Below are 22784 nucleotides of genomic sequence, written 5' to 3' on the forward strand. Positions count from 1 at the left end.
GGGAAATAGGAGCAGGGAATGGCAATGGACTGCAGAAGCTGGATGGCTCGTGGTGAATCAGATGCACTTGAACTCTGAACAAGTGACTCCTGTTGGTGCCGAATGGACTGAGCAGCGTGTGCTGGCAGCTGGGAGGGGAATGAGTCAGCGCAGGAGCACTGGAGAGTCTGACTCAACACCCAGCACGGCTGTTCCCTGAGCCACTTCAGCCTCCTCAAGTGTGTTCCCGGGAGCGCTCTCTTGGATCATCTTTGTATTCACTAACTTGTTTATTTGGATTTTTCCCATCTTGAGGTCATTTTTGTGGGTTTTCTTTATTTCAGTAAAAAGGGTACTTAAATAGTTGATTAATGGCTCTTTATTTATAGCCCTGCCTGTTCAAGCCCAGCAGATCAATGAAAGTGCTGACCTGAAACAGTTTGGGAAGCTGGGGTGAGCAGGATGCACAATAGACCCTGGGGCTGGCTCTTGAACTGGGCTCTGCCTGCTGGAATTGATTAACTGGAGCCAGTCCAGCCACCTCTTTAAAGTGGCACTTGTTAGAAACAATCTTTATTTTTCAGCAGTGTTTGCTCCTGACCTGGTGCATCACACAGTCCCCGCTCCATGCTGTGCCAGTGTGTGGAGGGAGGCTTCTTCCTCTCCCTGCGGCACCAGCTTTCAGTATTCTCTGAGCTGTAACACTACGTGGTAAATGGTTTGATTTTTCTTGCAGTAATTTAACTGCTTCCTGTTTTGACAGGATTGCCAAGGATTTTCTCTCTGGGTAAATAATTTGACTTCATCTCACTGCAAAGTGAGTGAGCTACAGAGCCTCACCCAGATTTTTCAGCCTGCAAGGTCATTACACATCAAGGCAATTAAGGGGAGCAGAAAGTGAATGCAGATAACTCTGGAGGTCTGTCTGTGGATGCTGACCCATCACCCATCCACAGTCCATCTTCTCTTGTTCAAGTACTGTTACTGGATGCTGTGGTGCAGCTCTGCTAAAGAGTGTGTAGGGGTTGTTCAGAGCCTCCTCCCTGCTGAATTCATGGAGTGCTGTGAAATGAGTGTTTTGATTTCAAAAGGAAGAGTCCTGTCTGGTTTGTATCTCCTGTCTGCATGTTGTGGGTCAGGCATGAATTAGGTAAAACAGGTATCTCCTTGCAGGCTTCACTGCCTGTTTATTGTCCCTTCAAACTGGCACTTCTGGTTTGCATTGGTTGGTCAGCACTGGGGGCTTGCCCTGCCCTAGGAGAACCAGCCCTTTCTTGAAAGGAGGAATACACTCCTTGTCTGAGTTCTTGTCCACCTGCACATTCCCACTCTGGGTATACAAACATCTAACCTGGGGAAAATGTAAGAGCCTGAGCTCTGCAAGGTGCTCTGCTCTCCTGGAAGTCTGCTGGCTCCCAGCCCCACAGGGAGAGCCAGCTGGCTGCTTCCAGGGCCCTGTGCAGCTCTCACAGGCTGCTGTCAAGTCTGACAATCACCACAGCCTGTTGGAGACTTCAGCAGGGACCGCAGAAAGCCTTAAGGGAAGAAAAAGAGATTTCAGCCCTTGTGAAACAGTCAGGGCTATAAAGGCCTTGTGCTCTTTGCATGGTTTGGTTACTCCCAGCACCAGTCATGAGATCTGTTCTGTGACCTTATTGTGATCTCCAGGCATGCTGCTCCCATCTGCCCTGCCCACAGCACCCAGAGAGATGCTTGATGGAGGTCCTCCCAGGGATGTGACTCTGGCACTGCAAGGGAAGTTCCTGCCCTAGGAGGGAATAGTTCAAACCACCTGGGCCTCCACTGCCAACAAATCCTTTGCCTGATTCCATGCAGAGGACCTTCCCTGAGAGGGCTGTTTGCAGACTGGGTCTTCTCAATTGCAGCTGAGATAATTTCTCAGGGATGCAAAGCCTGCACTGATGGAGATCACACTGGGGCAGGATTTGAGCTGGAAATTTGCAAATTATTATTATTATGTTAATCCTTTCTAATGGATCTAGAGCCTAATGCCAGCTTTCCAACTCTTTTCCAGCTGTGTAACTGCTCCCAGTCAAGCCTGGGCAGAGACCAGTGCTGGATGGATGCTCTGCCTATGTTCTGATTGCCCCAAAGTGTTCTTCCATCTCTGCTGAAGAACAGGAACTCTGTTCCTATCACTCAAATTTTCCACCATGTTGTAGAAAGGTTTCCCTTAGGGAATCACCTTCAGCTTCCCAAGGGAGGTATATTCTTTTCTAATGAGTGCTCTTAGGGCTTGCCTGGAGTTTTTCGACTGTACAGTGTTACTGTAAAAACTTCCTTATTTCTTCATTGCTTGTACCTATGTCTGGTCAGATTTGTCCTTTGCAGCAGCATGTGAGAAATAAGGCAGTTCCTCCATCTGCCTGATCAGTAAGACATTTTGCTCCTTCATACTCCACTGTAGTGACAGGTCACTCAACAGTGACAGAGAACTTTGAATATTTATCTGATTTCTGGGAGGACAGTTTCCTCCATTGGTTTTGGTTCCAGGTTTTTCAAGTCAGAGAATGTCAGCCTAGCTCCAGCTAAATCTTACCCAGTTCCCCAGCACACATGTAAGAGGAGACACAGCTGACATCACAAAATGAGAGTCATTACAACTGCCTCTTCTATGAGCTCTGAAGGGATCTTTGGCATGGTGCTAGAAGATTTAAACTATTTTACCTTTGAACATGTCAGGGACAAGCAAGACAGTGCAAGATTCACCAAAATCTCCTGCTGGGGGAAAAAAAAATTCTGGGACTTCTGCTGCATTATAAATTCACATGCAGCAAAGTGAGGAGATCTGAGATGATCTCAGAGCTTTCTTCAGGACTTGGGGTATGCTGAGGTCAATCTCTCAGTCTCCAATGACAACCACCTGCTGCCAGACCAAAGCTGGTTCTCCCTTTCTGATGTGTTCTTGATCAAATAGTGGAGACTCACACCGAGTGCCCCTTCCCCATCTGCACTTCTGTTAAGGACAGCCAGGAAAGTACAAGGACACCATAAAGCAGAGGATCTCTATTCATTAAAGCAGAAGTGTCTGCCCTCTGAAGTTTTTGCTCTTCATCTCCAAGTGTTTTTTTCAGGCTTTCCCACCCAGCCTTGTGACTCATAAAGGAGCTATTCTGTCTTTCCTTGGCTAAGCTCATAGGGGGCTCCTAATCCAGTGTTTTGTTGTCTTGTGTGTCTGCCTTTAGAGCTTAAAACTACACGGACTCTAAAAATAAAGACTGTCTTTTGTTGTTTTCCTGGTAAATGACCAGTAAGGCTTATACTAAATTATTTTTAAAGGTCATTTATGAGTTCTGATAAATCAAGGGAGTAACCAAATTTCTCTTTTTTCCCCTGACAAGGGGTACTTCCAGAAAGGCCTGCTTGTACTAGCTGGGAAAGTTCAGTGGGCAGGAGTCTTGAAAAGTAATCTTAGTATTGTCAGTCATGACAATGAGAGGCATAAAAATATTACAGAGACCTAGGATGGCCAGCTTGGAACAAATAATTGCTTTCTTGGCTTGCAGACAACCCTGTTCCCAAGTACCCTGGGTTATAATAGCATTTTGTCAGTTTGTTAATCAGAAATGGAAAAATACAGCACAACTAATCTCCATGGCTGCCAAGTAAGATGTGTACACGTGATACTGAAAGACCTGGAACTTCCCAGGAGATGGATCATCTAGTTCAGAAAAGTGCCTGAGGATTATGGAAATCTACTGCCTTGTCAGTGTGCTGACACTCCTTTCCTGTGCTGCCTCACCCCACACCACAGGCACTCACACGGCCACAGGGATTGTTCCCTGCTTGTGTCCCCTTTCAACACCCGTAATTTACAGGCAGGTGAGCAGCTGCACACACCGGGTACATGAAAGCAGCGTGTGTTGGAAGCACAACCTCTGTCCAGTCTGACAGGTTCAGCAATCCCACTGTTGCTTCCCATAGCTGTCCCAGATCAACAGTAAGCTTGTACTTACTGTTCCCTGGACACAGGATTTTTAAAACAGGGCTGCAGCACCAAGTAGATGGCCTGCTCATAACTCAGTACCTGGTGATTATTCATGGACCTTCTTCTGGGGAGAGTTTGTCTGGTTCAGAGGAAATAGGCCATGATTACAGGAGCCTGGCAGGCAGGTGCTTCCTGTGATACCTAGAAAATCCTGCATCTGACAAAGTGAACAATCAGCCAAACATAAGATTGATGCTAAATATCAGACCTTTTACGTACGCTTATTGTTCTCTAACCTTTTTGAACAGCCAGGCTGGCTGAAGGTATCTTGATTTAAAGATATGACTGTACAAACGGTCCACTGGTGGTTTTGAGCATGAATTGATGTGGAGAAAATCACTGTGCTGGAAAGTAATTGAAAACTTTCCAGCAAGCAGCAGCTTTGTGTGGCTGTGAAAGCCACTTGCTGTTTGGATAAATTAGGCTGTTAGGGTACCTACACCTTCCCTTGTCAGAGGTGCCTCAGAGAAATGAAGAGAAGGTGGCTGTGCCATTGTCGTCTTGGGAGAGAAGACAAAGGTGCTACAAGCTGTTGCTTTTTGCATGTGAGGTGAATGGGGCTTGAAAGCTCTTAGATGAGATCTGTCACGACAGCATAAGAGAAATCTTCCTCCAGCAGCTGCTCTGCTCAGGCATCTGTCTCTGTGAAAAACAAATGACAAACTAAAAGCAATGTCTCGTGCTCTTCACTGGCTGCTCAATGCATATTTTGGGGGAACAAACAGTTTATTGTCTAGTGATAAGAAAGCACTTGAGGGAATTCCAGCTCACCTGAGGGAGCCAGGCTGCTGCCCTGACAATCATTTAGACAGCTATTGTTCGCTACAGAGCTCAGCTGTGTGCGGCCACGCTCATGTCTTGGGTACCCTTCAGTTGATGCAAATCTTCCCATTTCCTCAAGGACAAGATGAAGCACTAAAATGCTGGGTGGTGCAGAACAAGAGAAAATACAGCCAGTAGGCACGTGTCACTGGTGTCTGCCGCAGTGCCCAGAGCAGTGCAACAAGCCCTGGCAGCTGTGGCCAGAGGACAAAGCACTGGGCACAGTTTGAGGCTTGCTCAGGTGCTGGGTCAGTGGTGCCTTTACAAGACTAGAACTACCTTTGTAAAGATGGCTTCTGTCTGCCTTCATTGGTGTCCTTTGATGCTGGTTGATCTCTGGAGAAATACACAAATGTACTTGTGTGAATCCTCCTGTGAAATAAAAGCCCGTAACAAAAATATTTTGTTGGTAGTGAATAATATGGATTGGCTTTGTCTTTACCCTGTGGGCCTGAAAGAACATTTATAGGCTGTCCTTTCAGATCTGTGGACCAAAATTTAGGCTCCTTTAATTTAGCCTCCAGGCTGAAATCTGGCCTTTGCTGTGTAAGTCACAGCGTGACATTTTGCAAAGCAGTGGTCAGTGGTAATGTCAGGCTGAAAAGGTTAAACCCTGTTTGCCTTTTTACCATTGTTCAGCTTCGAGTCATTTCCCTGCTGAGGAACTGAGAGAGGCTGGACCTTATGGGAGAGTTCTCTGTGGCCTCAGTTTTGGCTCCAGAGCAAAAGGGTTTGTGCCCCTCTGTTGTTGTCTAGTGAGAATCTGAGTAGCAGGTTTGTACCATTCTCCCAGTCTCATCTGGAGTAGCCCTGAATTCTGTTCAGGGGATCACAGAGCAGCCGTAGGCACATTGCTCATCTGAATGCAACCCATACTAAGTGAAAAAAAGACTCTAGAATACAAATATTTTTAAAAATACCCACCTAAAGTAATTGAAACATAATTATTAAAACTTTTTATGTTACTCTACAGTACAATGTAAATTGTTCCTTTCAATTACATTTTGAAATACACTAGATTACATCATTTAAATAATTGCAAACTCTTAAATTCACTATCAGTGGTAGCAGCACTGTATTTACATATACTTCTGAGATATTTCAGATGCAGCATTATGTTCCAGTCCCTAAGTCAGTTAAATAACAGACTCTCACTGGGGGGTGTGCTGCTCTTCCACAGGTTCTACACATATGTGGGGCATATATGTCAGAGAGCAAGAACTCCTTTTACTCATGTTTGCTCTTTTTTTTCTTTTTCTTTTTTTTTTTTTTTTTTGCTGTGTGCATGCAGCTGAATTTGAGCAAATTGATACCTACTTGATTTGGATTAAAGATGAAAGGCCTTTCTTTTTAAACAAGCATTTTGACTGAATATACAGAGGTGAATAATGAAACACAGTCCTTAGGAGTAGTGGTGGAAAACAATTTTTTCCAGGTTTCACCCTCTGTTGCATAATACTGCACCTAATTTTGCTGAGTACCCTGACTTTACCTAATGCTGATGAAATACAGTCAATAGTGGAAACCTCTCTTATTGTCAAGACTGGCTTTCAACACGATCCATGCAATGGCAAGCATCATACATCATTCTCCTGCAGTGCAATATTAACAAGTTAAACTATTATCCTTCAGAGATCTCCTCGAGGAGAACCCATCTCTGTATGTACATGAGCCACAAATTATTGTGAGTCCAGAGGCTGGAGACCAGCACCTGTGGTGTTTGCTTCCAGTGCTATTAAGAGTCTTTGGGGACCAGGCTCCTCCCCGTGTTGTCCATGGAGCAAGTTGAGGCCACTGGGGCTCTTGATGGTCTTTGCATGTGGCAAAGCCCCTGCAGGCTCAGGGCCTGGTGTGAGGAGTGCTGATCATGATGTTGGGCAGCGCGTTCCGCCGCTTCTTCCAGGAGCCCAGCTCCCTGGAGTAGCGCCTGATCTGCCTGAACCAGTGGTGAGTCCGTGCCCGGTCGCTGTCCCGGAACACAAACGCCTCCCGCCTGATCTCAATGAGTTCAAAGGTGTCGTCGCAGTCGGGATCAGTGGAGACGATGCAATTACTCAGTCTCAAGGGCTCCCTGAGCAAATGGAACTTCCCGTTATTTTTGTCCCTGATGAGTACCAGCACTGCATCCTTCACAGGCCCTGGCTCGGCTGATTCCAGGCTGGACTCAGACACACGCTTCATATTCACCAGGAGGAGGACCTGCATGTTCTGGAACTTCAGGGTCTTGCTGCCTTTCTTCACCCACTGGCCGTCGGGGGGCTGGGCCAGCTGCAGAGACCCCTCCATCACAAATCGCGTTTCTTCCCGCAGCCAGCCGACAGTTTTGAGGGCAGTTTCTCTCATCTCGATGTTGATGACTTCCCTCTTCTTCTTGCTGTCCTGGCGAAAGGATCGGAGGGTCCACGTGTTCCCCTCCTGCTTGGTTTTCATGTTGATGTGCTCCAGGTGGGACTCGATGCGGCTCTTGGCCTCCCGCAGGCTGCTGTGGTCTGGGTGGTACTCGGTGGTGGCCTTGATGATTCTGCTGAGCAGCAGCGGGTACTTGGTGACCCTTTGCAGAGGGGCCATCAGGAAGGACCTCAAGTTCATCCGCCGCAGTGCTGTGTTGTCATTCTGGGAGACATCGAGGAATATTCTGCAGGGATTTAAGAAGACAGGATGAATCCTGCAATCTCAAATGCCAATGAACAGTGTGATGCTGACAGCTGCTGGGCACTGCAGCCCTCTCATTTTCAGCAACCTTGTGAATTCTGTCTTCTCAAAGACTAACAACCATTTCTGCAGCTGTGCTCAGCTGCAGAATCCTGATGAGGTGCCTGGGACACTTGCACATAATATCCTAACAGTCTTCTATTAAATAATAAAATAGCAAGGGTGTGATCTTTCTCTGGTACCCACTGATGTAAACATGAGGCAGATACATCAGTTTATATCAGATTGCATTAATTTGTAATGTCTTTCATCATTAGATTACAAAGCATATTAAATAAGAATTTGGCTGAGCAGTGGAAAGAGAAATGACTCGCCTGACATTGCCCATTAGACCAAGGCTAGGAATGGGAACCAAATTCAAGTCATGTGTGCCACAAAGTGGCTTTCTGCAGTGGAAATTCAGCCTGGGCTCCAGAACAGGGACTGAGAGCTGTTCTCAGCTGAGTATTATTTGGTGACAGTTCAGTGCAGTGGGCAGTGGGCAGACACTGCTACCACAAAACACAAAGTACAGCTGGGGACCAACTGGTTGCCTTAGTGGAGATACCAAGGACTGAGTATTTTTTTGAGAATAAATTACTGTCCTCACCCCAAGAGGGAGCAGTGATAACTAAAGAACATTAGCATCAAACTTTGACCTGGATGGGCTGGCAAAGGCTTCACCCTCAGCCTGCTGCCTTTCTGTCCCCAGAGCCTGGATGAATATGCTCATCCCCCTTCTCACCTGAGCAACTCCTTCTCCTTCTCCAGTGCATTGAGCATATTCACAGAAGAGGACTGCTGAAGACAGTAGGTCTGGAAGGCTGGCAGCATGTTTACGAATTCCAGGAATATTTCTCCGATGCACACGGTCATCAGGTCATCGTCCCCCTGCAAGTATGCAATAGAGCCCTGCTCAGTTAGCTCAGGAGAGGCATAGCCACGGGGCCCACCTTCAGTCCTATCAGCATGAACCTGCCGCAGGATCTGCTGAGCACCAGACCTAAGGTGGAGCTGGGCTCACCCTTCCCAGTCAAAAGGCAGTTCCTGCAGTTCTAGGGGGAATCAGTGCCTGGAGAGGGGAAGGAAAGCTGGTCTAACTACTTGCTCTTCCACACACAGAGAGCTGTCTTCTCTCCTCTTGTGGGCTCAGCCAGCTCATCAGAGCAAGGGCTCAAAGGCCAGAGTGAGCCTTCTAGTCAAGAGGGTGCTTTGTGGCCCCACAGCCTTATTTCTATTTCTCTGCCCTCTAACCACCATGCTGGTGGGGCAGGAAAGCTCCTTGTGCAAGGCAGGGTGCATCAGCAGAAGCAGCCATACACAGAGCTACAGAGCAGGGAGCAGCCTGCACTGCCTGACCCCACTGCCAGCCTAGAGCCAAGCTGCAGTAAACTGCAAGCCAAGGCAAACACAGCCAAGCCAGCACGAAGCCAGTCAGCTCAGGGCTGCAAGAGCACAGCCTGAGAGACAGAGCAAGCTGAGCTCTGTGTCCCCATGGTCACATTCTTACCAGCATCCAGGCTAACTGGCCTAAAATTAACTTTGATAATGGGGCCATTAAGACCCGATAATGGGATAAATGAGCAAGACTGCTGATGGCAGTGGCATCATCACAGCACAGTGAGTCCAGCAGCTGTGACCTGGCACAGGGCTACTGAAATCAGAATAGCTGAGGGAGCAAGGGACTAGATAGCTGATAGCAGACCATAACCCAGGAGTCCTACCTCCTGTTCCTCTCCTCCACCTATGCTGCCCCACTAATACAAAACCTATTCCACTCTGCCTGGTCCGGCCCCTTTAGAGGGCAGATGCAGCATCATACCTGGTCAAAGGCCTGATCAATCTCTTCTTGAAGTATCTCCAGAAAGTTCTCATTGAGGTCAATGAGCTCCTGGATGTTGCTGAAGATGCCCTGGAGCTGCTCCTGGCTCAGCAGCCCAGCCGCCTGCATTGGGAGGTAGAACTCCTCTTTGATGATGCGCAGGTCCTCTCCATAGCTGGCCTCTGTGTTGACAAACTCCAGCACAGACTCCTTGCGCTCCGTCCTGCGCTTGTGGCACTTCTCGCAGAGGTCAGCCCGCCTCTGGTTGCAGTTCTGAACATCTGTCTCCACTGAGAGGTCCCTTTCTCCACAGTCGGTGCAGGGACGGTGCGCTTCCCAGGCCTGCAGGGAGCTCAGCGTTTCAGATGCCCTGTTCCTCCACTTCCTGGCTGGCATCTGGCCAATGCCACTATCTGCCCTCTCCACATCTGCTGACTTGGTCCGGGTGGTCTCAGTGGGATCCAGGTCATCCCGGGCATCGTTCACACCAACGATCCCACTGTCCGTGCTCAGACTGCTGACATTGCTCCAGTGATGTCTGGAGCGGAGGGAGCCCCGTGGAGTGCGTCGGGTCTCATCAAAGCTGCCACCATGGCCAAGGTTGGCTTTTGCTACCACTGGACCTGAGAACAGACACAAATGGTTACAGGCACTGCCAGCTGCACAGAGCTCACCTGAGGAACTTGTGCTGGCACAGCCATGAATGGCAGGAACCCTGGGGCGACAGGCTGGATCTGGTGAAGCAGGGCTGTGAGCTGTCTCCCCACCCTGTTTTGCTGCTGAGACTGGTGAGAGTCAGAAGTAAATGGCTCCCAGGTGAAGTCTGGGATCTGTCATCTCTGCACTGCCCATACCTGTGAACTCATTTGGGCTGCCCCTTCCCCTGCCATCTACCAGAAAGGGACAGAGCAGAGTAGATCCTGATTTCCTGCACACCTGGGTACAACTCAGGATGCTTCCCCCCCCCCCAGTTTGTAGAGTTACTCCACATTTACAGCAGCACAGCAGGGCTCAGCATGTGGCCCACGAGCCCCCGAGCGTGCAGTGTGTGTACCGTAGTCTCGCTCCTGCCGGCGCTTCTGCGCGTGCTGCCGCGCTGCAGCCGCGATCTTCAGCTCCAGCTGCTTCCTCTTCACCGAGTCTGTCGGCATCGGGTCACTGAAGTGCGGCCGCAGCCGGCACTCCCGCTGGGCCTTGGCACCATCCGTGCTCTCATGGACGATGTCGGAGCTGGATCGGCGACAGCCAGGACTGGGGGTCTGCAAGAAAGGCAAGAAAGGGTTTGGAGCAAGGCTGTGGTGAAAGCAGCACCTGTTTTTGCAGACACTGGACTTCAGCTGCCAAAGGAGAGAAAAGGAAACTCCTCAGCAGTGGGATTGTAAATGTAGCTCTGCTACATGAGCATTAAAAAATCTGTTCCCCCAAGTCCCTCTGTCTTGTTCAGCCCTAACAAGCAAGAACCCCTCTCCCTTTGCTGTTTTGTAGCTCTGAGTACAGTGGCTCCGAGGTGGTTGTCAAATAACCATGAACAAGTCAAAAGCACAGCTCTGGCTATGGGTCTGTGCTCAGCAACCTGAGCTCACTTGCAGCTGCTCTGTGAAGGTTTCAGCACTGCAGGGTCAGGAACTCCAGCCTCCGTGCCCCACCTGCACCAGCAGCTTGCCCAAGGGAGCACTAGGAGGGAATCTGTCTGAACCCCCAGACACACTGGAAGCCATGAAGGGTTTATTGCTGAACTCCCTGCATGAAATGCAGTGGTACATAGGCAGGGGCAAAAATCTCACTCCTGTTTCATTAAGTGTAATAAAAAAAACCTTCTAATGCTTCTAAGTTTAATCACTCATGGGAGTTGGTATCAGATTGTTGTCTCCCAGCCTGCCCGGTTCCTACAATGAAGGGATCCTTCAGAGCTTCTAACAAAGAAAAAATCCTAAACCCATGTGTGAGAGGGGAATTCCTCTCTCTTACATTCCCTGCAGGTGGAGTGTCACTGGATGTCTCATTGCTTGGCTTGTCCTCCCAGGTCTCTGTTGCCATGGACATCGCTGTGGGCTGCTGGCTGTCCTCCAGAGGTGGGAGATCAGCTTCCCTCAGATCACACTGCCCCTTGGAGGGGGATTTGGCAGCAGTCTCAGCATTGCAGCTGCAAGGGAAGAAGCAGACTCCATTGAACATCACGGATGCAGTTCTCCTGCCGTTCCTGACACAGATGAGACTGAGCAGCAAGCCCAGGTTCAAACAACAACCTGCAACAGTTCAGGGAAAGTGCAGGCAGGGATTGTGACTGGTCAGCATGGATGGCTGTGCCTGTGTTTCAGGGGCTCTAAGCACAGCTCAGTTAAGACAGCACAAATTGGGTAACTGTACTTGTGCCAGCATCATTCTGGGTTATCAAGTCTCGGCTGTTCACAGGGCATTTTTGTGTCCATAAAACATGAGGTTCTCCATAGGGACCAGAAACACTCCTTTCTAAGTAGGCCACATCCATATTTGCTGCTATTTAAGGAGATGCTGCCAACACAGAAACCATATTGCTCATCTGGAAGAAAATCACCTGCTATAAACCATAATACTTTGAAGGGATTAGAGGATTAAAGGAGCATTCCCTCTGTTTTTCATCTCATATGATCCCAAGCCCATTAAAATCACTGGAAAGATACTAACTACTTTCAGTGAACTCAGGATCAGGCCTTTGGGTGCACTTAAGAGACCTGAAAAGATTGGCAGTGTCTATTGCTCTCACTTGGCAGTTCTGGGATGCCCTCATTCATGGCTGTCTAGTGCTAACAAGGGCCTGGCCTGGCTGATACAGGCAGCCTGTCCAACCCCACGTCCCCCCCTCTGTAGACAACACCACTCTCCAGACAGACACAGTCTGGTGCAAAACCACTGACTTGACAGAGTAGTTGACAGGCTGTCGTTTGTGATACTATTTGTGATACATTTTTTTAACAGGCTCTCTAAGACATCTTATTGCCATGCATAATGAAGCCTGTTGGGAAGAATATTTTTTTTTTATTTTGGGTTTACTTAGTTTTTATGGACTTGGATTCCTTTGAAAAGAAAGGTTGTGAGGACTGGATATGGATGCTTGTATATACAGGAAGCCAGTGTCTGGAACATATTTCAGGTTATGCATGTATTTTATGCTTAACAAAAATCTCCTATGAGAAAAACCTGCTTCTTAAAGGCTTCACTTGTGAACTTAAGCTGATAGGTCATACTGCTAATGTGCAATTCCAACAGTGTCAACTACAAGCAAACACATGAGACAGATGGGCATTCTCCTTGCAGTGAATGACAGTTGGCTCCAATAACAAACCATCAGCCAATACTGAAATTGCTGAAGAGGGAACAAATCTCCCAGAACACAAACTGGCTCTGTTGTCAGGCCAAAAAAGTTGGTTTGCATCTCTCCAGATGATGCTTTTTCATCTTCTTCCATTTATGTTTCCAGGCCCCTGCTGACACAACCAGTTAAAAGGAGTTTACTTGTGGCTGTGCAGCAATGGCAACAGTGCCAACAGCAGGCTCCTGGCATTTGCTTTTTGTTGTCCCCCTCCAGTTCTCTGCTCCCCAGCCTATAGAAAGGGGATACCAACACCACTGCTGTCACAGAGCAGTCTGTAGCACTTTACAAGGTAGCAGTAAGAGCAGCACAGGCACACAGCAAGGCTGCGGTCCCACCATGGTACTGGCCTGGCCTGGCCTGGCTTGAGAGGTTCCTGTCTCCTTCCTCCCTCCTGTCCCCAGCCATGCTTGGGGTACCACTCCTTATGTTTCTGTAACTGTCTGTGTGGCCATGATCTAAAATCAGTCTTGAAATTATATGGGTTTAAAAACCCTCCCTCATGTATTCTCAGACAGATAATTTCATCTATATTTCATTGAGTTGGGTAAAGTATGAACAGTTCAGCTGGGCAAACCCATGGGAGGGAAGGCACAGGTTAATGAGCAAGAAAACTCTTGAAGATGATGTGACACTGCTGAAAACCACCCTTTCCAAAAGCTGCTCCTGCTCAAACTGTTCCTGGTTGAGTAACACGGAAAAGGGACCATGCTGGGGCACAGAGAGGCAATGGGATGTGTCCAAAGTTAGTAGCAGAGCTCACAATTGGAATATTATCTTCTTGATCACACCACCTCCCACCATACAGAACATATTCTCAAGAGAGATGCTGAGCTTTCATTTGTCATTTTCACAGTGCTTCAAGATCATCCACTTAAATATGGGAATCACTCCAGAGTATTACTGCTCCTCTAAATGAAGTTGACAGCAGCTCTCTGCTGATAGGGTCTACAGACCAGATGCCACCACTTATTGTGGTTTCCATAGCCCAAAAGGGATATTTAAAAAAAATCTCCAGATGTGATCTGCAGTGGGAATAAGAGCCAATACTACCCAGAGAGCTGAGCTAAGAAAACACGACTGAATATTGAGAAATTCAACCCACCCCATGGCTGGTCAGTTGGAGGTAAGAAAGGCAATGATGCAGAGCCCACATTGTATGAGAGGAGATTTCTTCATCCCTGGTTTGACTGTTCTACTTCCTGTTATGATCCCTCCTGCTTGATGTACTGGCTGTGTGGTCTTGGGGCAAGTGCTGCTCCATGCACTAGTGTGATCAGAAGGATGTAGGCAAAACAGGGAGGATACAAGCAGTTTTGTAGAACCACATCCTAGGGCTGGTCCTTTAACCTTTGGCTTAGGAGGAAGAGGGGACATTGCCAAGAAAACAGGATATTGCTTCTTTCTCTAGTCCTCTCCTCCTGGCAGAGGTCTGTGCTGCCAACAGGTTCACACCACTGCCTGCTCAAGCAAGTCAAGTCCCCTCTGTCCTCACACAGAACTGTAGAAGGGGGGACTCTGGCAAGTTTCCATCTGTTGGATCAAATCACTTATTGGGACAGGAGTTTGTGCCTGGGGTTGGTGTCAGTTTTTTCTGTTCTCCCCAAGAAAGGTGACGCACTTGGGCCAGCACAGGGAGGACAGGTTGTCTTTGAACGTGTTTTTAAACCTCTCGTCATCATCTCTGAATTGCATGGAAGTGGAGGGTCTGGGGATGGTGTACAACTGGAAATGCACCTGCTTTCCTTCACGGTCTCTCTGAGCTTCTTCATGGTTTTATCATTGTCCAGGCCAGCAGTTCTCAGCCCTTTCCATATGTTCCTGAGTCTTTCTGACTAATGGAAACATTTTTGTGCACGTCTTCCCTGCTGTCACCTGCCTTCCTGACTTGGGAGTCCTCTGCTAGGTGAAGTTGGTATTGTAGCCACTATCCTGGTGTCACCCCAAATACAGCCCATCACTCTTTTCAGGAAGCCTTCTTAGTCATGCTCTTGGCTAAATTGTGCAGGTTTCTGTTGTCACCATGTCTCCCATTTCAGAGACACAAAGCCATGGTCCTTGCATGTCCTTATCCTGAACGATTCGCCACTAAAGCAATTTCAGAAAGTGGACTCTATACTGAAAAGCTCACAGGATTTCCACGAGATGTCAACATCCCTTGTCAGCCAGGACTACCACCTAAGTTAAGGGTATCCAGTGACCCATGAGGGGGCTAAAGCCACCATAATAATGAGACTGAAAATCAAATCTTCACTGACAAAATATTAAGTCAATTGAATGAATCTTAAGTAATTAACTATGAATTACTAGGGAGACTGTTAACTTACAGACAAAACTTCTTTGTAAAAGTGACACACAGAAGCACTAGAAAGAGAAGACAGTTTTAGCTATTTTATTCTGTGATGCTCCATCACAACATCTCTATCAAAGGCTTGCTGAGCTCAGTATCTGTGGAAATGGGACCAAATCCCCAGCTTTCAGCTCACTTCACTCAAGACTTAGAAAAAATGTGGCCTGGATGCCAGCGATCATAATTTAGCACCCAAAATGCAGACAAAAATCTCCCACCTCTGCAGTGAAAATCAGCTGGAGTTGTGAATATTCAGGGACATTACAGTCTCAGGTGAAAATGATGGAAAAATGAGAAATTTCTAAAAGAAAGGAAACTGGAGTTTCCCAATGACCAGTGCTTTGGCAATAACAATTGCCATTACTTGTTATTAATCTGGAAAATAACAAGGCCAGGGTGGTTCCTTCACATATAAAAACACCTCTCTAATACTGAAACCATTGTCATCCACATTTTTAGATCAGCTGCCATTTTGATGTTAATAAAATTGCTTCATAGATTTTAACAAATCTAACTAGGGAGACTGAACACATTCACAGAAACAAAAACCACTGTGGATATTAAAAGTGCAGAAACCACACTGAAACCATAAAGGCCCTGGGCAGGAAGTGTTTGGAGGCCGGGAGAGTAGGGGGAAGGAAGTTCAAACACACTCCCCATTTTCTGTACTTTGCTGTGCACGCAGCTCAGGCTCCGGTGGATTCATTGATCTGCACAGAGACAGCTGTTCTTACACCCTTACTGCTTGTGCCGTTCTGTTTATTTCATTTCACGTTGATGACAAAAATAACCTAATCCATTAAAATGGATGCATACCATAACTTCCTTCTCTACCTCTTCCCTGGGTTTTCATACTGTAGAAGAAAAGCACAAAGGCTGGGCTGGACAGCCGAGGGAAGCACTGAGGGCTCTGACACCACCTACTTCCCTTTGGATTATAAAGTTGCAGAAGTATTTCTGCTGTCACTCTGGCTACAACTCCACAGAAGTTCTTTCAGACGACTCTCATTCCTATGCAGAAGTCACTAGCACCTCCTCTAAAACCCGAGTCCATTCTCAGCCCATGCATTCCAGAAATAACAAGACAGCATACAAGGTTGATGCCCTGGCATTTCACACACCCATCTGTGGGTTGCAGAAGCAGCTAGAACTAAGTCTAATGCAGTTCTTGGCAAACCCAACCATGAAAGCCAAGTGCATGGAAACAAACCACTCCACCAACACTTATTCCTCCTTTTCCCATCAGCCTTATCTCACGATAAGACAGTGATAACCGCTCCAAATTCTTAGCTTCTAAAACTTTGCTGATTCCTACTGAGCCACCCTGCATAGAAAGGGATCCCCATTTCTTTGGCAGGAGGGAGGTAACAGGACTGCAGTGTCCAAAACCAGGATAGAGAAAGCAGTAGCTGTGCATCTTACCCAGAGAAGGGAAAAAACCCTGGATGGAGAAGATGGAAGAAGGCTTTACACAAGTATTTTCTCTGGCTGCTTACACAGAGATGGCAGAAAGTCAGTATTTACAAGTACTTTGACTCACTGCCTGTGCAGGTTACCAAGAAGGGGTTAAAGACTCGTAGCAGCCATCTTGCCCTTGTGTGCCTGTTCACTACATACAGGCAGCAAGTGAAAGTACTTGCTGCTGCATGTCACGCTGTCTAAATTCATGTCCTGCAGTGGTGGGACAGACTCTACATCTTTCTTCAAAGGAATCATATTAGTACTTTGTATCCTTTGGCTGTCTTCTACTTTTAACAGATGCTAAAAAAAAAAAGACATTTTGGTAATTTAATACAGAAATAAAATGGGTGGGAAACTGGGTGTCAGAACTACTAATGGCTGTTGTCTTTACAGGATTAAGGTGCACAAAAAAGCGAAGTCTAGATGAAAATGCTTTTTGATGTTTAATCCCACGCAAGGTGGAGTTTAAGCCAAACAGCTTAAAGACACGTCCATGTGGCTATCAGAGACTCCAAGATGAAAGGCTCTGCCAACAGCGCATTTATGCTACAGGAATTAAATGTACATATCAGGAGAAAGACTAGATCATTAACAAGGGAACTGCTTTCAGGTGACCCCACGGAGCATGTTACCTTTTCTTAATAAGTTCCAAGGCTGAACCTATGAATTCATCCTTCATTTTTTGTAGCTTAGCTCCATAGCTGGATAAGTCTGTGGCTTCTAACAGCAGCGATGAACAGCAAGAGGACTGGGCTTCAGAAGCCAGCGACTGCCCTGCAAGGTGGAGGACATCATTTAATTCTCTTGTCTCTCCTTTCTGCTGCTCATCACTGAAGATCTCCTGCCCAGCACTGTGTATTGCTCCTGACTGTAGAGGTGATCGTGGAACAGGGCTGGAACAAATAGGGACTGGTGATGAATCTGGGATGGAAGTCTGGAAGGTTCTGTCCTTCACCTCAGGACTGCTCATCTTGAAACCATCCCATGTGGCTGGGTTTTGGGAAAAGCCAGCAGAGGTGTGGTTTTCATGGAATACATCATCATCCTCCTCTGCTGTGACAGCAGCTTCATTCACAGCTTTGGTCCCTAAAGCTTCTGGACAGACATTCTTACTGTTTTCCTCCTCCAGTGTCTGGTTTGCAGGCAGACCCTTTTTCAAGCAATCTGCTGGCCCACTGCTGCTGTCAGATGAATTTCCCTCCTTACTTCTCATTTGCTTGAACTCCTCAAAGGTGGGTATGTAGAGCCTCCCTTTGCAGCGGCCTTTCTTGCTCTGTCCCAAAGTGACTTTGCCATCTGTTTCCCCACTGTACTGTTCTAGGGTCTCTGGTGTTCTGGATTTGCTCATCTCATGGCTTTCCCCAGCATGCTGAAGGGGCAAACTAGGGGAGCTATTCTGCCTTCGGAGCTGAAGCCTCCTCTGAGCCTCCTGCTTGATGTCTTCTGGACTGATGATCCTGTGTGCAAAGCACAGTCCCTGCCCTGCTGTGTGGCTGTGCCTGAGAGCACTGTGTTCCACCAGAACCGTGCAGCAGTTCACAGCACAGCTGTTCTTGCACTGCCGGCACACCTGGCATTCCAAGAACTCCTGGGCCATCAGCTCAGGCAGGGCCACCTGTGGGCGCACTGGCTTACAGGGTTCTGCCGCCTTGCTGCTGTGCAGCCTCAGCTTCTCCTTCAGCTCTTTTTTGGCATCCCCGTGTAGGGCTCTTTCCTCTGCAGAAGGGAAGAGCCACTGAGGCACTTTGGCAAAGGGAGGGAGGAGCACATTCTGTGCAGATCGAGATGTCTGTTTAGCACGGAGAGAGAGGTTCCTCAGTGAATCTGATGCGCTCTGTACTGGGGCCACGTCCACACAGCCTTCTGTCCACTGACTGGTGCCTCTATAGCGGAAGATGATCTCGTTATCCAGGCTCCGGCAGTGAGAATACACCCCACAGTCAGCAACTGTTGCCCAGTGAAGGTTCTCCACACTCCGATACATCCGGTTTTCCACAGGATTGGCCAAAGGTGCCTTGCCCGTGTGGCAGGCAAGAGTGTGGAAGTCCCCAGAAAAAACATGAGTGTCTAGGTTCTTTAGTGGATGCATTCTGCTAACCGAAAAATCCTTTAAGGCATGTTGTGCACAGAGCTGATTATTTTGGCAGCTCGAGATCACCCGGCAGTGTTCCTGTCTCTCATCAACACTGATGTATGTCATAGCAAATGCACATGGAGGCTCTAGGACAGTGGCGTCTAGGGGGAGAGGAGGGAGCTGGGGTGTCGCTTAGATGCCAGTCAATGTCCACAGACCACAGACAGCAAAGTGTGCTGCTGGGCACTCAGATAAGAGAGCTCTCACATGGGTGGAGTCGCCATGCGTAGTAGACCTGTGAATGGAAGGAAAGATGAGTTACTGAAGCAGCCTGGTGCTGACTCGCAGGATGCAAAAGCAGGTCTGCTTCCAGGGTATGCAGAATCCAACAGCAACAGCTTGTGTAGGAGCAGAGCAGCGTAATGGGGCGATGAGCCGTGGGGCTTGGGGCAGGGAAGCTTTTTCTTCTCTAGCCAAGCCAACAGTGGCCTTACACTACCCATCTGAATTTGGAGAAGTTTATCCCACCTACCCTCAGCAATTCCCTCACAGTAACATTGCTCTGCTCTAGAGACAAATGCTCAGAAGTGCTTGCTGCAGGTTCAGCTTATTCACACAGCAGCACTAAGGAGATGGCAGGTTTACAAAAGATAGCAAGGTTCTTTCCCTCAAATGGAGTGCAGAAAAGAGTGTGTGGGTTAAGGGGGATGCTGGGGGTGGGAAAGGATGATGTAACAGTGTGATCTCCTGGAAGATTCAAGTAGCAAGGAGGAAGAAGAAGGCTGGCAGGTGGTGGTTTTGTGCCTGACAGTCACACTGCAGCCCCTTATTGCTCTGATTCACCCTTCACAAGGAAGATACATATGGTTTATTGACTGCATATGGTAGCCAAGCATTGCCAAGGCCTTTCCAGTGCAGAGATAAAGGTACTTTACAGACTTTCACAAATGCATCCTCCTGACTCCTTAGCCATGGGCTCAAATGATCATTTCCCCCATGACAGCTCAGCAGAGGCCCCAAAAGAGAAAGGTGTGCTTTTCAAGGATCCTCCTGTGAGCTGTGTTCTGCACTGTAAGGCCCAGGGAATCTAAGTGACTAAATCACATGTTCAGAGTAGAGAGTTAAATCCCCAAACTCCAGTTTGGACCAGCAGGATGAAGGCTAAGTGGCTACATCCTTGCTGGAAGTGGATGGAGCCTCCTTACACTGAATTGAGAGACTCTAGATTTTTTGTAAGGATTTAGGCCTCATGGACTTGCCAGCAGTCACACAAGACATCAGTGTCTGCTACAGCCCAGTCCACTCCCTTCCTTGGCAATCAGAGGCAAAGGGAATGAGTGAGTACCGTAAGTAAAGGAGAGTAAGATTGGGCAGGGGATATGGAATTAGCCTGAGATTCACAAGGGCAAGATAGAGCTGGGATGGTGCGGCATGAGTCTTTAATAATAAGCCAGGCAAGAACCAACCAGGTTTAACACACAGGAAGAGGTCTTGGTAAAGCAAGACAGAACCAGTTACAGCCCAGCCTGTTTGTTCTGTAGGGCAGCTGGATTCCCCACACATGGCCAACTATTCAAGGAGCACAGCCACTTTGACCAGGAGGGGAATTGAAGAGGTTTGTTAGTCCCCGAAGGCTAAGACACCACAGGCACCTAACCATGTGATGCACCAACAGACATTTTCTATCTGAGAGGAAGTCTGAATTACTATATTGCCTGGAAGCCAATCCTGCTAACACACTGGGAGCTTGACTCATCCCTTGCTTAGTGGCTCAAATTAGCGTACTTTCCCCACATTAATGAAATTATGTCTAATCTAATCCCAGAGAGGGAAGGCAGAACTGCTCCTGTGGTTCACCACTGAATGAAGAACATAATTTCCATCCTTCTTAACTGCTAAAAATAAAAATTAAAACTAGCTCTCAAAGTGTGGCTGTTCCCCAAGATGTCACAGACACTTCTCACCCAGTCTTCTCATGATGGGGCTGGAGTTCCCCCTTCTTCATGGCTCTGGAGGAGCCCACAGGTGACAGCAGAGAAACGTGAGGATCAGGACTTTCTGTGATCATAGGTTATAACATAATCTGTCAAGAAAGAGAGAATTATATGATGTGAGAGCCAGTCACTGAGCAGAGAGCAGGGCTCCTGGTAGTGCCGAGAGGCTCCTGTGAGAAAGTGCTGTTAATAAAAGATGCCATGTCCTGTCAGGTTGGTCTGTGATCAGTCGCAGCCACAGGACTAAAAGCCACCATGTACATTTGGCACTCTGCTTGCAGAACAAGAAGAAAGAGAAAACAGCCCTTGCTGCAGTGAGAGCAGAGAATAAAGCTGCCCCTGTCCCAGGCAGGGACTTACACAGAGTAAGGCCTGAAGAGAAAGCAAGGCCCATGTGAGGCAGGATCCTGGGCTGGACACTGGCTCGGCAGGCTCTGCATGTGTGCATGTGTAGCAAGGGGGCCAGAGAAGAAAGAGCACAGGCAGGGGTAGAAGCAGTCAGGAGAAGAGTAAGGAAGCAGGCACAGAAACAACAGGATGGGATCTGTCTGTGGCTGCTCCATTCATCAAGAGATGGGCAGCACTGAGAAGACAATTGACTTTTGTCCTCATGATTCTCTTCAGCTGGAAGTCCACTGCCAGGGCTTGTAGAGCTGACCCCTCTATGGGCTGCAGGTCAGCTACAGTGATGCCAGGCGTGGGTGGTTGGGGGCCACTCTGCCCCTGCCTGCTCAAGTGCACAGCACAAGCCATGGAGGAGAGGTTGCATCCCTCCATTTCTCAGGGGAATGCCTCAAACCCTCCAGCAGGTGAGGGTACCCCTCTGCCCTGCAGAACAGCACAGGCCCATTCCTCCAGCAGCTGTGGAAGGTGCCAGTGCTCTCAAGCACTGCCAGGCAGCAGGGACCTGCTGCTGCTTTGTCAGGGCAGGATTTTCCAGAAAATGTCTGTGGGATGGCAAAAGTCACTTCAGTAGGGCAGGCAGAGTGAGGGACAGAGAGCAGGAGCCAGAGGCAGGTTTGCAGAGTGGAGGAACCAGAGAAGACAGAGAACAGCCACAGCTGGCTGTGAGACAGCAGGAGACAGAGACTTTACAGAGGAGGTTGAGCAGAGTTTACGGAAACATAGGCAAGCACCAAAATTTACTGGATTAAGTACAGGAAGATGGGAATTTTGCTTCCAAATAGTTTATTTTAATATTTGTCACCCATCAGGGGTGAATTTTCTTTCTCTGTAAAGTGATTTTTTCGATTTAAGAGAACACTTCAGACACAGGAAGTCCCTTTGATACTTCCAGAAGAGCTCAGAGCAAAGGTGCACATAGATGTAGCTCACAGGTGGGTGTGCAAGGGGGTCTGGTGCCCTGGCTGGAGTGAGAGGGAGCCTCAGAAATCAGTGAGTTCTGTTCCCCCAAATGCCTGCAGGGCAGCTGTGGAGATCCTGTAACAGCCAGCTCAGGCAGCAGCACCTTTCTTCCCTGTCACTTCACTCTCGGAAGGACCATCTCTTTCCTACTGAACTCTTGTGATCTTGCCTGTTCCCCCATGTCACTGCCCTGAGGGCTGTGCACAGCATGTCAGGCAGCTAAACCTAATTTCCCTGAGCACCCTGGGCAGCTGCTGCCTGAGTCATGACCTGGACAGGGGACTGGCTGAGGCACAGCCTCCATTCCCCATTGCTCAGGGATGCTTGGAGCAGGAGAAAAGCAGCAGTCTCTCTAAAACACCAGGTAATTTGTACCTGGCCTGTAACCAGGAAACACTGAGTGTTTCTCCCTCCTTCCCCTGTTCTTGTGCTCCATGGCACACAGCAACAGCATCGTTGCTTCAGCTCAGATGCCTGCATTTGTCAGGCCACTGACACCCATGATACAAAACATGTGCCTGCACACTCAGCTCCCAAGTAACACGGCCACAAGCCTGTTGTAGGCAGTCTGCTGGAGGAGAGCACAAGATGGAGACAGAAAAAAACCCAAAACAAGTTAATATGCTTTTGGTTGATATGCTAGAGATGACCTTTGAGCATGTACTTGCAGGCCCACAGTACATACAGAGTATTTAGCTGCAGTCTTATATGATCACCAACAAAGAAACACTGGGAACCACAGCAACATGAAAGTTTGTCCTCCCACCACCTCAGAGCTGTAAGTACATGCTATAGCTACAGCAGGTGATTCCAGGTATTGAATTGCAATGGTCACAGAAGTGTGAGGCAATGGAAGGAAGGAAATGCG

This window comes from Coloeus monedula (assembly GCF_965178545.1).
Source record: "Coloeus monedula genome assembly, chromosome: 7".
Lineage (NCBI taxonomy): Eukaryota > Metazoa > Chordata > Aves > Passeriformes > Corvidae > Coloeus > Coloeus monedula.